This window comes from Vigna unguiculata, chromosome 4 (assembly GCF_037176805.1).
Source record: "Vigna unguiculata cultivar grain cowpea cultivar isolate G323 ecotype 2 chromosome 4, ASM3717680v1, whole genome shotgun sequence".
Lineage (NCBI taxonomy): Eukaryota > Viridiplantae > Streptophyta > Magnoliopsida > Fabales > Fabaceae > Vigna > Vigna unguiculata.
In genome coordinates, this window is record NC_140795.1 from 18788821 (window position 1) to 18802515 (window position 13695).

General features: G+C 32.6%; 1 long non-coding RNA gene across 1 annotated transcript; it reads right to left on the minus strand.

Annotated features, from left to right (window-relative positions):
• Window positions 1–12694: 12694 nt before the first annotated feature.
• On the minus strand, window positions 12695–13072 carry LOC114172497 (uncharacterized). The gene is made up of 2 exons (XR_003602096.2): window positions 13040–13072; window positions 12695–12929 (listed from the first exon to the last, which is right to left on the minus strand). It is a non-coding gene; the product is annotated as an uncharacterized LOC114172497 (long non-coding RNA).
• Between the last annotated feature and the right edge of the window lie 623 nt (window positions 13073–13695).

Consider the following 13695-nt stretch of genomic DNA (forward strand, 5'->3'; position numbering starts at 1 on the left):
GAAGAATAGAGAGAAGAAAAGAGAGAGAAAGGAAATTAGCCCCCCTAAGGGTTCCTAAATTCCGAAGTGCCGAGCTTGTCTTCTCTGCTTCTCCCTTGGTCTCTTTATATAGGAATTGGACTGGGCTTTTCTGTTGCTAAAATCTCTCAAATATCTTTTAAAATAAAGATAAAGATAAATATTTAAAAATATTTGGAGAGATATAGACTTTTTGACAAATATAATTGGTTGATAATATCAATATCTAATATAATTTAATTAATTAATTAATTAAAGATATATGATAAATTATCACCAATTAGTATTTGTATTAATTTTCCAAATCAACCCTTTGCAATCTCCTTAAATTATCTTCTAAATAATCCAATATCTTCAAGATATATTTGTTTGTTGTGTAACTAAAAAGATTCAAGAAGATCTTGTCATATTTAAACAGATTTGGTAGTTATTATCTTTTAATATTTTATGATATAATTAAATAAGATAATTATTTAAAAATATCAAATAAAATATCTAAAGATATATTTTCCCAAATTATCTTCTATCATAAAGATAAAGAAAACCGCAAGATCCAATTTTTTTGTTCCTTTCTTCTTGGTTTAGCCAAACTTTTTCACTTTTCCAGGTTTTTCTTGTTGTCTTCATGCAATGCTTGGCCTGAATTTTTGTGCTTTTGATAATTTCTTATTCTTTGATTTATCTTTAAGGTGTCATGAAGCTTTAATCAATTTATTTCCACACCTCTAAATGAGCTTAAAACTTAACTTCAGCTGCATCAACAAACGTTAAAATATCCAAAAATAATTTATGCAGCTAAAAATCACTTTTTAAGACATTTTTATCACACAAGCTCAAACAACCTAATTATCAGAATTATCAATTAAATCACTCTTTAAGCACACAAATTCAATTAAATACCTATAATTAAACATTAAATGAGGGCAAAAATACGCACTCATCAGTATGTTGATTTCTGGATGTTTGAGAATTAAATGGTTGAATTCTAGGAAATGAATTAGAGTACCTAAAACCCAGTAGTGTCACATTACTGGTGTAGCGCCTAGCGGTGTAGACTGAACCGCCAAGCGATAGTATGAAACAGGAATGTCTTATAAGTTGTGGCGCCCGACGGTGATGTGGAACCGCTAGGCGGTCTGTACTGCCATTTCGCCTAGCGGCGCTTAGGCTACGCTAGGTGATGGTGTAGTGGTAGGGTGCATTGTGATATGTTTTGCATGGTTTGTGGTGTGGGTCCTGGTCTGGGATATGCTTGATGTTGTCATGAGCGGGTAGGTTCATGACTGGTGATGAACACGTGATGATATGAGCGGGGAGGTTCATATTCTATTACTCTCGTGTGGGGATACGAGCGAGGTAGGTTCGTATGTTCCGTGCTCACACTTGAGAGATGCTGCGTGCGGGGAGGTACGTAGCTGGTGGATCACGTGTGTTGGACTACGAGCGGGGAGGTTCGTAGAGTTGGACCACGAGCGGGCAGGTTCGTGGAAGCATTGGAATCCCTAAGACCAGCTTGAGTATGTACCTTATGTAGGGTGGTGTGCTTTGGTTGTTTTCGTTATCATGTTGTGTTGTGAAACTTGGATCAGGGGATGCTGTGCCAAGAGCGGGTAGGTTCATGGATGGTGGTGAACACGTGATGATATGAGCGGGGAGGTTCATATCATGTTACTCTCGTGTGAGGATACGAGCGAGGTAGGTTCGTATGTTCCGTGCTCACACTTGAGAGATGCTGCATGCGGGAAGGTACGTAGCTGGTGGATCACGTGTGTTGGACTACGGGCGGGTAGGTCCGTAGAGCAGGACTACGAGCAGGGAGGTTCGTAGAGGCAGGACCACGAGCGGGCAGGTTCGTGTGAGCATCATAAACCCTGAATCCGAGGCTAATTATTTATGTGTTGTGAAGGTTGAAAAGCCTTGGGGATTAAGGTTTGGGCCAAGAATTAACTAGAATAAAATAGATGGGTGTATCTTGACTTTTTTTTATTAACTTATATGTTAATTGTTTATGAGCTCACCCTATCTGCTTGTGTTTGGCGATGATCGTGTAATGCGTTACACGGGAGCAGATGATGTTGCAGGTGGTGCTGATGAAGCATAGCATCGGAGAGAGGGTTAACTGGGAAAAGCTTTTACTGGAGTTTTATCATTATTGTTTTTATGAAATTTGTAAACAGTGTTTTACTGATTTGTGAATTTGGATACTGTATTGGAGTTTCATAAATTATGGATTTTTGGATAACATCCGATTAATAAATGTTATAAAATTTCCCACGTTTTTGGGAAGCGAAGTATAATAAATGAGGTTTTCATCATATTTCTTAATTTTTATTACTTAAATTAGTAATATCCGACCGGGATGTTACAATCAACATACATTTTAGTCATGAATAATTGAATTTGCCAACTACAGCAATTATATTAAGAAGTAAACTTACAATTGCATTGTCTATTATTTTTCTTCCATGTCGTGTCCTCCCAAGAGAGTCAAGGACAAAAAATTGGTGTGTGCGACAGTTGATTGCATAAAACCACCAATGCTGCTCATGGATTATAGAAGCAAATACCTTCCAAAAAAAACAATCACTAAACATCCACAATTACTATTTAATAAATAAAATTACAAATCTTCATTCTTACAAAATCTGCTGTCAATATATCGTGTACTGAAACCAGCCCACGCGTCCCCTAAGATCCATTGGCGTCTCTTTGCCTTTACCTTTCTACTATCTTCTACAACTACGGTCTACATTCAACATTTCACAATTAAATTTTGATAAATCATCATCAACAACATCCATCAAATATAAAAACTTAAAAAACAATAAGAATTATAATACCTTATACAGAGGACCAAACACAACTCTCTTGATCAACCCATTCAATTTTCTTTGTCTATACATGAAGGTATTGCAAGCAAACAAAATGGCCTGACAAAATTTGAAAGCAACAATGTAATTTGAGTAGAAAAAATAACAAATTTATAAATATACATGACTTAAGGACATTACCATGTTGCAAAGCTTTCCACAAGGATGAAATCCCCAACACTCAATTGTGGTTAGTATTTGTTGATTTATGTCAACCACAACTTTCCTGAAAAGTGTAAATTTAGAATTAACACTATATAACCGTGAAAATACAATCATGAAATTTATATCCACAACAGTAACTTACCTGTCATTTTCTGAGACAAGAATCCGATACAATTGAGTTAAGTCTACATCTAATGAACATTTTTCTAGTTCAATAATGGGAATAATTTCCATTCCATGATGATTGTATTCAGAAGTACATTGCTCTAATTGATCAAAATTACATGATTGAGGTTCTTCAACATCAAAGGCATCACCTTTATGAAATGAAAAGGCTAGAGGTTGATGAAAGAAAGATGCATCAAGTTCCTCACCTCCACGGGCATACTCTTCTTCCATACTGCTCAGTTGGTCCTAATTGACGAATGACCCAATAATTTCTTTTCAACTTCCTTTTGCACCATTGCTTGAATTCAGTAAAGGACATGTCATCTATTCCTTTCTTTGGATGTCATCTTCACCAATATTTAAGGCATCATGAACAACATCAATGTTTTTTTCCTCTTTAGTTAATTCCCAACCAAGAATAACCTGCATAATGATGTCCAAACTTTATACCTTATTGGTATACGGAATAGAACTTAATCAACTAAAGTAAAACGAATGCAATACAATACCTTGTTATATTCAAATGCGGATTTGATTCCATGAGTCCTAATCATCAAGGACGACAAACTCAAAATTCTCGGGAAAATAACATCACCTTCATAAGACCTTAACGAAAGTAGTCGACAAACCAAAAGCTAAAAAAATTAAGGAACTAATTAATCATCAACTTCACAAACACAAGGCTAACAAAATACAACTTAGCTAAAATAATAAATACCTGCAAAACAGCCACTGACCCAGCTACAATTATGGCAGACGTGTTTTGATCTTGCCTTAAAGTGTGGTAACCACGATTGAAACCTTCAACCAAAAACCTATGGACAGACCTTGACCAGTTGTATTGATTCAAGTTGTCAAGGTTATCCAACAATCTAAATGGCATGTTTGTCACAGTCCTAGAAGTCCTGGAAAAATACAAAAGAGCAAAACATAGCAACAAATATAAATGACAAACATTGTCTACATTGTCATTGTCATCGTCATCGTCACTCTGTAAATAAAAGTATATCCTATTAACAATGTCATCTATTGTTATTGGTTGATGTTCTAATAATGACTCGATCACCCCGCACACAACACTATTGAATTCTACATCAACCCCAATAGCATTCAAACCCAAACAAACACAAACATCTAAAACAAACAACTATACCAAATGTTGCCTGATACATATACTTTCATGTTCAAGGACACACCGACTAAGAGTATGTTTTAACAACACTCCATTGATATCCAATGGTTTCACCATCTCAATACACCACCTAAATGGAGTGACTCCAATTCGAGAGCGATGTCTTGATCTCAATAAACCATTAACTTGAACAATGTAGTCTGTTTTACAACGGTTACAAACCACAAGCTAAAATACCAATCAAATAGTTAAAAAACATGTTAAAAAACATCAAGATATGAACTTAATTAACTATAATAAATAAATGGATCATAATCACAAACATTTACCTTCCTTGACTCACCCTCTTCTTCTGCCATAGGTATCTAAAATCTCCTACTCGGGTAAACACTTTATATAGGTAAGGTATTCCAATAAATAAACAACAAACACGACACCCAAATAATAGTTCGCGATTAACCAAAAATACTAAAATTTTAAATCTATTATAAAAGTTATATAAATGTTAATAATTACACCATACAATAATTTATTAGAATTGTGAATAACAATCTTATCATTTTTATAATAAAATCTTGGCTTCATGGTAACTTTTTGTAAACCAATCCTGATTTTAACTTTTTACAAAAAAGGTTGATGAATTTAAAAAATATATAAAATACCAAGTATGGATACATGTTTTTAACAACAAGCCACTATAATAAGCACAGATAACTAGGTTGAATTACTCATCATTAATTAAAGAGACACACTATGATCAATTAGCATTGTACAAACTATCCAAAATATTACCAAGGTCACTAAATAATAAAGAAACACCATATATTTAGGGAAGAACATCTTTCCAAAAATTTTCAATCCATCTTTTTGTCCTAGTTTGGGACTTCAATTTTTGAAACGAATATGCTCATGCACTATTGTGTACTGAACATTGAACGAAATCGACAAAATAAATGGTAGGGACACAATGTATTCATCAATTTTGTAAACATCTTTTCAATTCACAAAGTTTACACAAAAATCAAATTCAAAAACTTCTTAAATCCACAAAATCAACAACTTCTTTGCAATCATCACTAAATGGTGGGGTCAAATTGGAATGTCATTTATAAAAACAATAAACAACTACACAAAACAATGAAAAACCAACAGAAACTAAGCGTGCACAAAAACTAGTTAAAAAGGCAGAAACATTCAACCTTCTCACCAACGACAGCAAAATCAGGGTAACCCATTTCATAGTAGGTTCCAAAATCGTCCTTCTTGCAGCTCAGATTCGCCCTGAGGTTCGACAATTTCGCAATTCCTGTGTGGTGAAAGGAGATAACGGTGTGGAGGGGATGGGAAAGGAGATAACGGGTTTTGTTTCGTGTCTGTGTGCATAGCAAATGTGGGTGGGGGTTCGTAATTGTAGATTCAGGGTTTGAGAGATTTTGAAAATTAAAAGGAGAAAGGGGTTTGGGGAAAGGGTTTTTCTGATGAAGTGAAAGGGGTTTGGGGTTTGAACATTAAAAGGAGAAAGGGTTTTTCCGTTGAAGTGAAAGGGGTTTGGGTTTGAACATTAAAAGGAGAAAGGGGGTTTTGATTTTTCACGATGGAGGAGAGCAGAGCGGGTTTTGTTTCGTGTGTGTGCGGGTTGGGTTTTGTGAAACGTGGTTGGGGAGGTAATTGAAGGTTCAGAGTAAAGAGATTTTTGAAAACTAAAAATGAAAAGAGGGGTTTGGGGAAAGCGTTATGTGATGAAGGGTGAGTTTCAAACACGCACGCATCAAAACATTCAGCTTTAGTATTGTGATTTCAAATTTTAATTAAATTATAAAAAATTTGAAAATTAAATATGTCAGACCACATCAAGTTGGTAAGAGAAGTGGTAAAAAAATGAGTCATTTGATCATTACTCATCTAGTTATATCTATTTATACTTTATTTTTTTTATTATTATTATTTTATATTACTTTATTTTATTTTAGTTATTTTATTTATTTTATATGATTTTGTTTCATTTTCGTTTAAGTTTATGTTATTTTATTTTATCTTATTTTATTTCATTTCAGTCTATAGTAATTTTTTATATTTTATTTTATTTTATATTATTCTATTTTTAATTTTACTTTTATTTGATTTTTAAAAGAAAAGTGAACGAAAAAAAAAACAAAGTGGAACGGATGATTGAAACGAGATGCACAGAAAGATTCATGTTCCTGCACACTACCTATTCTCTTTTGGTGACAATCTCCACCTTTTCCTCATTTGGTGACTCCCTCCCATGCACCAGTTACTGAGTTAGGCAGTGGTGTACAAAATAGAAAAAACTGGCATTTTGGGTGATTGAAAAGAAATAGATTTTTTTCCAAAAATGGGTGCCTTTGATCCGTTTATTACAAAAATCAGTTAATTTACTAATTAATTATATGGTAGAGTTAGTTTCTTAATGATTTGACTAGCTTTTTTACAAAATTAGATTATTTTGATTTATTTATTATAAAGATGGATCAGTCTACTATCACAGATTTGATTTGATTAATGATATGATCTTTTTCTATCTTTTTTTAAACTTTTATAATAATTTCTAAAGTTATATATATATATATATATAAATAAATAATTTTTTAATAATTTGATTAAAAATATTTTAAATAAAATTTTATGATTGTAAATTTTATAATAAAATAAAATAATAAAATTTAAAATATAAGTTTTAAAATATCAAAATTTTTATAAAATTTTATTTAAAATAATTTTAATCAAATTTTATTATTGTAAATTTTATAATAAAATGTAATAATAAAATCTAAAATATTAAGTTTTAAAATATCAAAATTTTAATAATTTTTTTACAATATTTTTAATCAAATTTTATAATAAAATGTAATAATAAAATTTAAAATACAAAGTTTTAAAATATCAAAATTTTAATAAAATTTTATTTAAAATATTTTTAATCAAATTATTAAAAATTTATTTTTTTAAAAATATATAAAATTTTAGAAATTATATAAAAGTTAAAAATAAATAGAAAAAAGTCAAATTATCGTTAAACTGATTTTGTTATGTAATTAATTAATAAACTGACCTATTTTTATAATAAAAAAGGAAAAATGACCTTTTTTGTAAAAAAAAAAAAGCAAAGAAATAAGGTGGCAGAAAACAATGGGAGGAACTAACCACCCCTTCCCATTTACGTAACCTAATGTTGAGGTATCAAGGACCTTCAGTTTTGAATCCTGAGGGATCCCTTGGTTAATATTCATGAGCTTTCTCAAAGGCCCCCGTAATTCTGTCACTAAGTGTTTGATCACATAAATCTTGTATGAAATGGTTGATGCCGCATGGTTGTTCGCCTACTGTTACTACTTCCCATTCTTCCATCATCATGCCTTCATGATTAACCACGTTGAGACCGACGCACACTACCCATACCCGAACCACATTTTTCTTCCTCCCGCTAAACCGGTAGACGCTAACTTTCCTCATAATCCTACAACTCAGACCCACATTTTTCATCTATCATCATTCTCCATAACCAACAAATACCATCACATAAAAACAACAGCTCCCTCTAGATTCTCTCCCCATTCACGCGCACACAAGCACTCATCCTTTCGCATTTCCAACTACACATTGTCGCCACCCATTCCCTCACCATCTTCCTCACCTCCCTTTTTCATCCATCTTTCATCTTCTTTCATTTTCTTCACCAAATAGAGGACTCGCTCACGCTTATCGCCTTATCACTCACATCTTCCACTTGCACAATAGAAAACAGAATACCAAAACAGTTTCCATCACTCCCAAGACTATTCCATCATCCAAGTAACAGAGAACAACCATCACCCAAACGAACAGATAAAGGGAAGAAAAATTCGTCGGCCGCATTGCCGGAGGTGTGTCAAAGTTCGATTGGAGAAGAGCGATTCCGGTTGAGGGCGCGACAGTAGGGCTCAGCGGCGTGGCTCCCAGACCTGGTGTGGCCGGCGCAAGAAGAAGAATGAGGGAGTTGGAGCGCCGTGGATGACGACGACGCTTCTGGTAGCAATGAGTGGAAGGAGTGTCTCGTGTTTGTGAGTAAAAATGAGATCAAAGGAGCACTCGGACGCGAAAGGGAATGAAAGAGAAACAGTGACGTTAACGCTGGCAGCTCCTTCGGCGGTGATCGGCGTCGGCAACATTGGCCCTGGCCAGCCATGAGTGGGTGAGGATTGGTGTTGCTCACGCAGAGGAAGAAGAAACCCTTAAGGGATTTTTATGTTTTGATAGTTATTTTGGGGTTGGGCTTAAATTGGGTTATTTTGCTTTCCGTACCCCACTTTTAATATTCTCAACCTCTTGTCTATTGGGTCTTGGGTCTAGCCTTGTTTTGTTTCCTACGCGCATCCCCATTTTAATATTTACACCTTCATCATTTGTATGTTTGTTTGTGTTTTCTTTTCCTATTCCTATTGACTCGTTACACCCGTATTATTTAAGTCCTGCACCCCTTTTGCCATTGGTTCTCGTCTACTTACTGTACCCTGCTTTTCACAATTCGCAGCCTCAATCTATTTTAATTTTATTTTCAGCCTTTACTCCTTGCATGCACCCTTCCATGCATCTTATCCCATTTTTCACCTTTGTTTTTTTATTAAACCCCATCTTTTTTACACACATGTTATTTTTTTTTAAAAGTTAAAAATATTTGAAAATTATAAAAAATTACCAAAATAGAAAAATTTTACAAAAATGAAAATTGTTTTCTTTTAGTGTTTATTCAGCCTTTACGTCGTGTGATACTAATTTTCAAATAATTTAAAAATATCAAAAAAGATATAAAATTTCAAAAATTAAAAACATCAACACTTTCTAACAAACAATTTCTCTAAGAACTACGTGAATCTTGATTTTCACTACGCGTAACGGACTTACGGACCTAAAATCTAGTTCTTGTATAGCATGTCTTATTTTACTGTTTTCCATACTTTTTCTATAATAAACTATGGTGACAACTTCAAAATCTCTTTTTAAGCTCGTCTCTTTTTTGTTCGTCGTCTAGTCGAGATTTTGGTTGTAATAGATGGCAACTCCACTAGAGATTCAAGCCATCCTTTTTTCATGAGTTGCTCTACTTGCTTTTGTATTTCTTTACTCTCTTGTGGATTGCTCCTATAGGTTGGCATGTTATGAAGGATGTCCTTGGAATGAGATCCATATTATGTTCAATACATCTTTTAGGAGGTAAACCTTGAGGAATATCTTTGGGAAATACATCTGCATTTTCCTTGAGAATGTGCTCCACACCTAAAGATAAAGAAACTTTTACAGAAGACAAATAAATATTGTTAGGCATAAGCATATATAGGGGGTGTTTTTGTCATTAACACTCTTTTTACCTCTTTTTCTCTCAAAAAAGGACTTTTACCACTATTTGATTTTTCAACTTTACTCCCCTTTTCTTGCCTTTTTTGGGTTTTCTCTCCCACTCTTAGTTTCTCTCTTTCTTCTTCTCTCTCTTTCTTTTTCTCTCTCTTTCTTCTTTTCTCTCTCGCTCTCTCTTTACCCTCATTTTTATTTGGTCCTCACAAACCTCTATAGTTGATAAAGGTGTTACGGGCACCTTTTGCCCTTTAAGCAAGAAAAAATACTTGTTGGATAGACCATAATGTCACCTTTCTATCATATTGTCAAGGCCTTCCTAATAACAATTGACTTGTTTCCATAGGAACCACATCACATACCACTTAATCTACATACTTACCTATAGAAAAAGTAATATCCACCTGCTTATCCAGCACCAACTCTCCATCCTCACTTAGCCATTGCAAAAGCATAAAGACTAGGGTGTATAGATGTCTCCCAAACCAAGCTTTTCCACCAGCCTTTTACTTGCTACATTGGTACAACTCTTTCCATCAATGATGATTGAGCTCACCTTTTCCATAATTTAACATCTAAAATAGATAATATTTCTTCTTTGTGTCTCATCCTCCTCCTTGTTCATATTACCCAACAACCTCCTAACCATTAAAAGATCTCCCTCCAAAAGTGGTACTTCGCATTAGGGGTGGCAATGTCAGTTGGCCCGGCCCGTTTAGGCATGCCCCGCACTTAGCCACACATGGATAGACTCAACATAACGTTGGAAACTTATAATCTAAATCTCATATTGAGTCTAAGTCTTACAAGTAGAAATGAAAAAGTTGGACAACTTAGGTCTATAAACTCATTATCTTAAAATTTAATATTGAAGGTGGTGTTAATCAACTCTTATATGGATTGAACTCAGATCTGCTTGATGTTACCCCTGAATATAGTCATTGTATTGAAAGTCTTCTTAACAAAGAGTTTAAGTAATTGTGGGTTACTCAATTTCAAGTGAGTAAATAAAATTTCGTATTAAATATTATAGATACATATAAAATTTTGTGGAAAGTCGGAATGGCGAAACTTGGACAAAAACTTTAAGAGTGTCAAATTAGATTTTTTATATACAAATTATTTTTTCTAATTAAATAAAAAAATTCATTTTCTTTGTTTCAATCATTTTCATAAAGTGATTCTTGTATGCATTTTTCAATTTATAATCTTTCTAATTCATTAAATTAACATTATAAGGATATTCTAATTTTTAATCCAATTCAAAGTTATTCAACTAATTCATTATGTGCAACGAAATTCGTAGTTCAACCCAAGATACATCCATAAAATCTTACAAAATTTACCATATGTAATGGAAAACAGAAAATTTCTAAATTTCATAATCTATGATATACTAATTTCAGGACAAATATAATTAGGGTTAGTGCCAATTTTAGAAAAGAATCCTTACCATCATAATTAGGCAAACTAATTCAGAAAAAAAAAACTTAATTTAAGAAAATCATCGTAATATGAGAATCATAAACACATAAATTATAATAAGATACTAATCTCGATTCATGAGAGATATTGTGCATTTTTCAATCTTTTGTTTCCTAATCTATCTCTTTATATTTCTTTCTATTCTCATTATTTTTTGATGATTTACTGTAAAAGAACCTCATCACTAGTGATAAAATTTATTACCTTTCATTAACCAATGTCCATCAAATTGATTTTTATTTTACTTTTTATACAATAAATATATATAAATTTTAATATATAAATAAGATAGATGATAAAATAAAATATTTTATTAAATTTAATATAAATAAAATAATAATCTATAAATATAATTTTAAAATATATATAACATATATAAAAAATAGAATTAAAATTTTTTTGGGGAGCCATGGCTCCCCTTGTCACAACAATGGTCCGCCATTGGAAAGTCGTATGTGTGGCTATGAATGAGATTTTTTCTATCTTTCAAGATCCACCCAACAATATAGTGCCAGAGCCAAAATAAGTGATTTTAGTTCTTATACAAGTTCTAAAAAGACATATTCCACCTTTTATACTCATGTCATGATGATCCAATCTATGTAATCAACTTAACATGTTGGTTAATTGTATTATCAATGTGGAAAGGATTCATTCTTGAAAAATATATTTTTGAAAATCCAAGTGAGTTTAAATTACTTTAAGGTTGTGCGTTGAAGATGGTGATAATCCATGTGAATTGAGCTTAGATTTCATTGTTGTTATACCTCCCTAATGAATCTTCCCCTAAAAAAACCTATCACAAAACTCTTATTGTTGGTTTTTAGGTTTTTAATGTTTAGAAAATATATTTTAAATGGGTAAAAAATGTATAATATTCCACATTATTTCATACATAAAGCAAATGTAACAAACGTTTAGTAATATCTCAATCTAACTCTCTAAGTCTAAACAATAGCCTAATTTTTTTTTCTTCATCCACTAAATAATATCTAATAATTAAAACATAAAACACTCCTAAAATCTAATTCAAATTATATATATCTAGACATATATTTAACTCTAATTAACACCTTTGGTCTCTTAAATTTCCATACATTTTGCGTTCCTAGAAAGTTGAGATATTAGAAAGGGTCTAAATGACAAAAGCAATGGTAGGGAGCATGAAGTGATCCCAAGAGTAGAACTTGGTAACATCTAGATTAGAGTTGTTCCTTCAATTTCCGGGTAAGAGTATAAACTAAGGAAAGAAAATTGGGAATGCCGTATGAAGTCTGAGAAGGAGCACTATGAAGACCTGGTCAACAACCTCACTGCATACATAGTACAAATTCAATGATGTAACAGGGCATAACCAACCTTTTCAAAATTTCATTGTCATGTCTACAACAAAACAAATAAATACAGTGCCATGCTGAAACTAAAGTTGACTGGTAAAAAAACAACCAGTGAAGAAAGATTAACACACGACCCAAAAGTCATAAACCAATGAAGAAAGAGTCACACATGATCAGAAAATTTAAGCCCAAATTTGCATTATTACTCGATACAACAACAATGGGTTCTATCCAAAGGAACAACATTTAACAGTATATGTGGCTAGGTATAGTTGAAAAATCTATCACCCTTCATGTAGTGAGATTGTATCAATGAAGATCTCAGATAATACTCAATTCAGGGTACTTCTCACTAGGACTACTCTGGTTGCCTGCTATGTAAGTAACTTTATCACTGTGTGATACCTGAAATAGAGAAAAATCATGATGTGCCTCAGTAAATTGTAAAATAAATATTTTAGAGATTGAATGGATAACCTTTATAGGAAAAATGAAAGAAAGGAAGAAGAAGAGACCTTATCCACCAATATGTATCATGGGCCTATTTGTAGTCTTTGCTATATCAAACATGCCAGCATGTGAAGCTTTCTTCTTCTTCACCTAGAACAAAGGAAAGATAACATTAAGAAATAGGATAGTACAAGACCACTCATAATATTGCTTACCTAAAGTTGGACACACAATTTCAAGTAGTCTATGATCCACTATTGACTATGTTGTTCAAAAGTAATCAAAGAGCTTACTAGGACAAGAGCAAACAGATGGAAAATCATAGGAAAGAAGTGAGTCAGTAACATATTATTCAATGGAAATGCTCACGTTAGTCTAGAGGTTGAAGGTGATAAGTTATGATGCACTGATACCTCAATCTGTGTCATGTATTCATGTTTGACACGTATCAATATCTGATACTTTACCGATATTTATCAATAAAGTATCTAATCTATAAACTTGTAATACTTTTTGTGATAAAAATAATTTATAACTTTTTATTTTGACAGTTTTTAAGATATTTGATTTTAATTTGAATTCACACAATAACAATATATATTTATCATGTTTTAAGGTTTTTGTAAAATTTTTCAATATGCATATATAATGTATCATACCTTATTGTTTTCAAAATAAGTGTATTGATATATCCGATACGTACCATATCCGATACACGCAT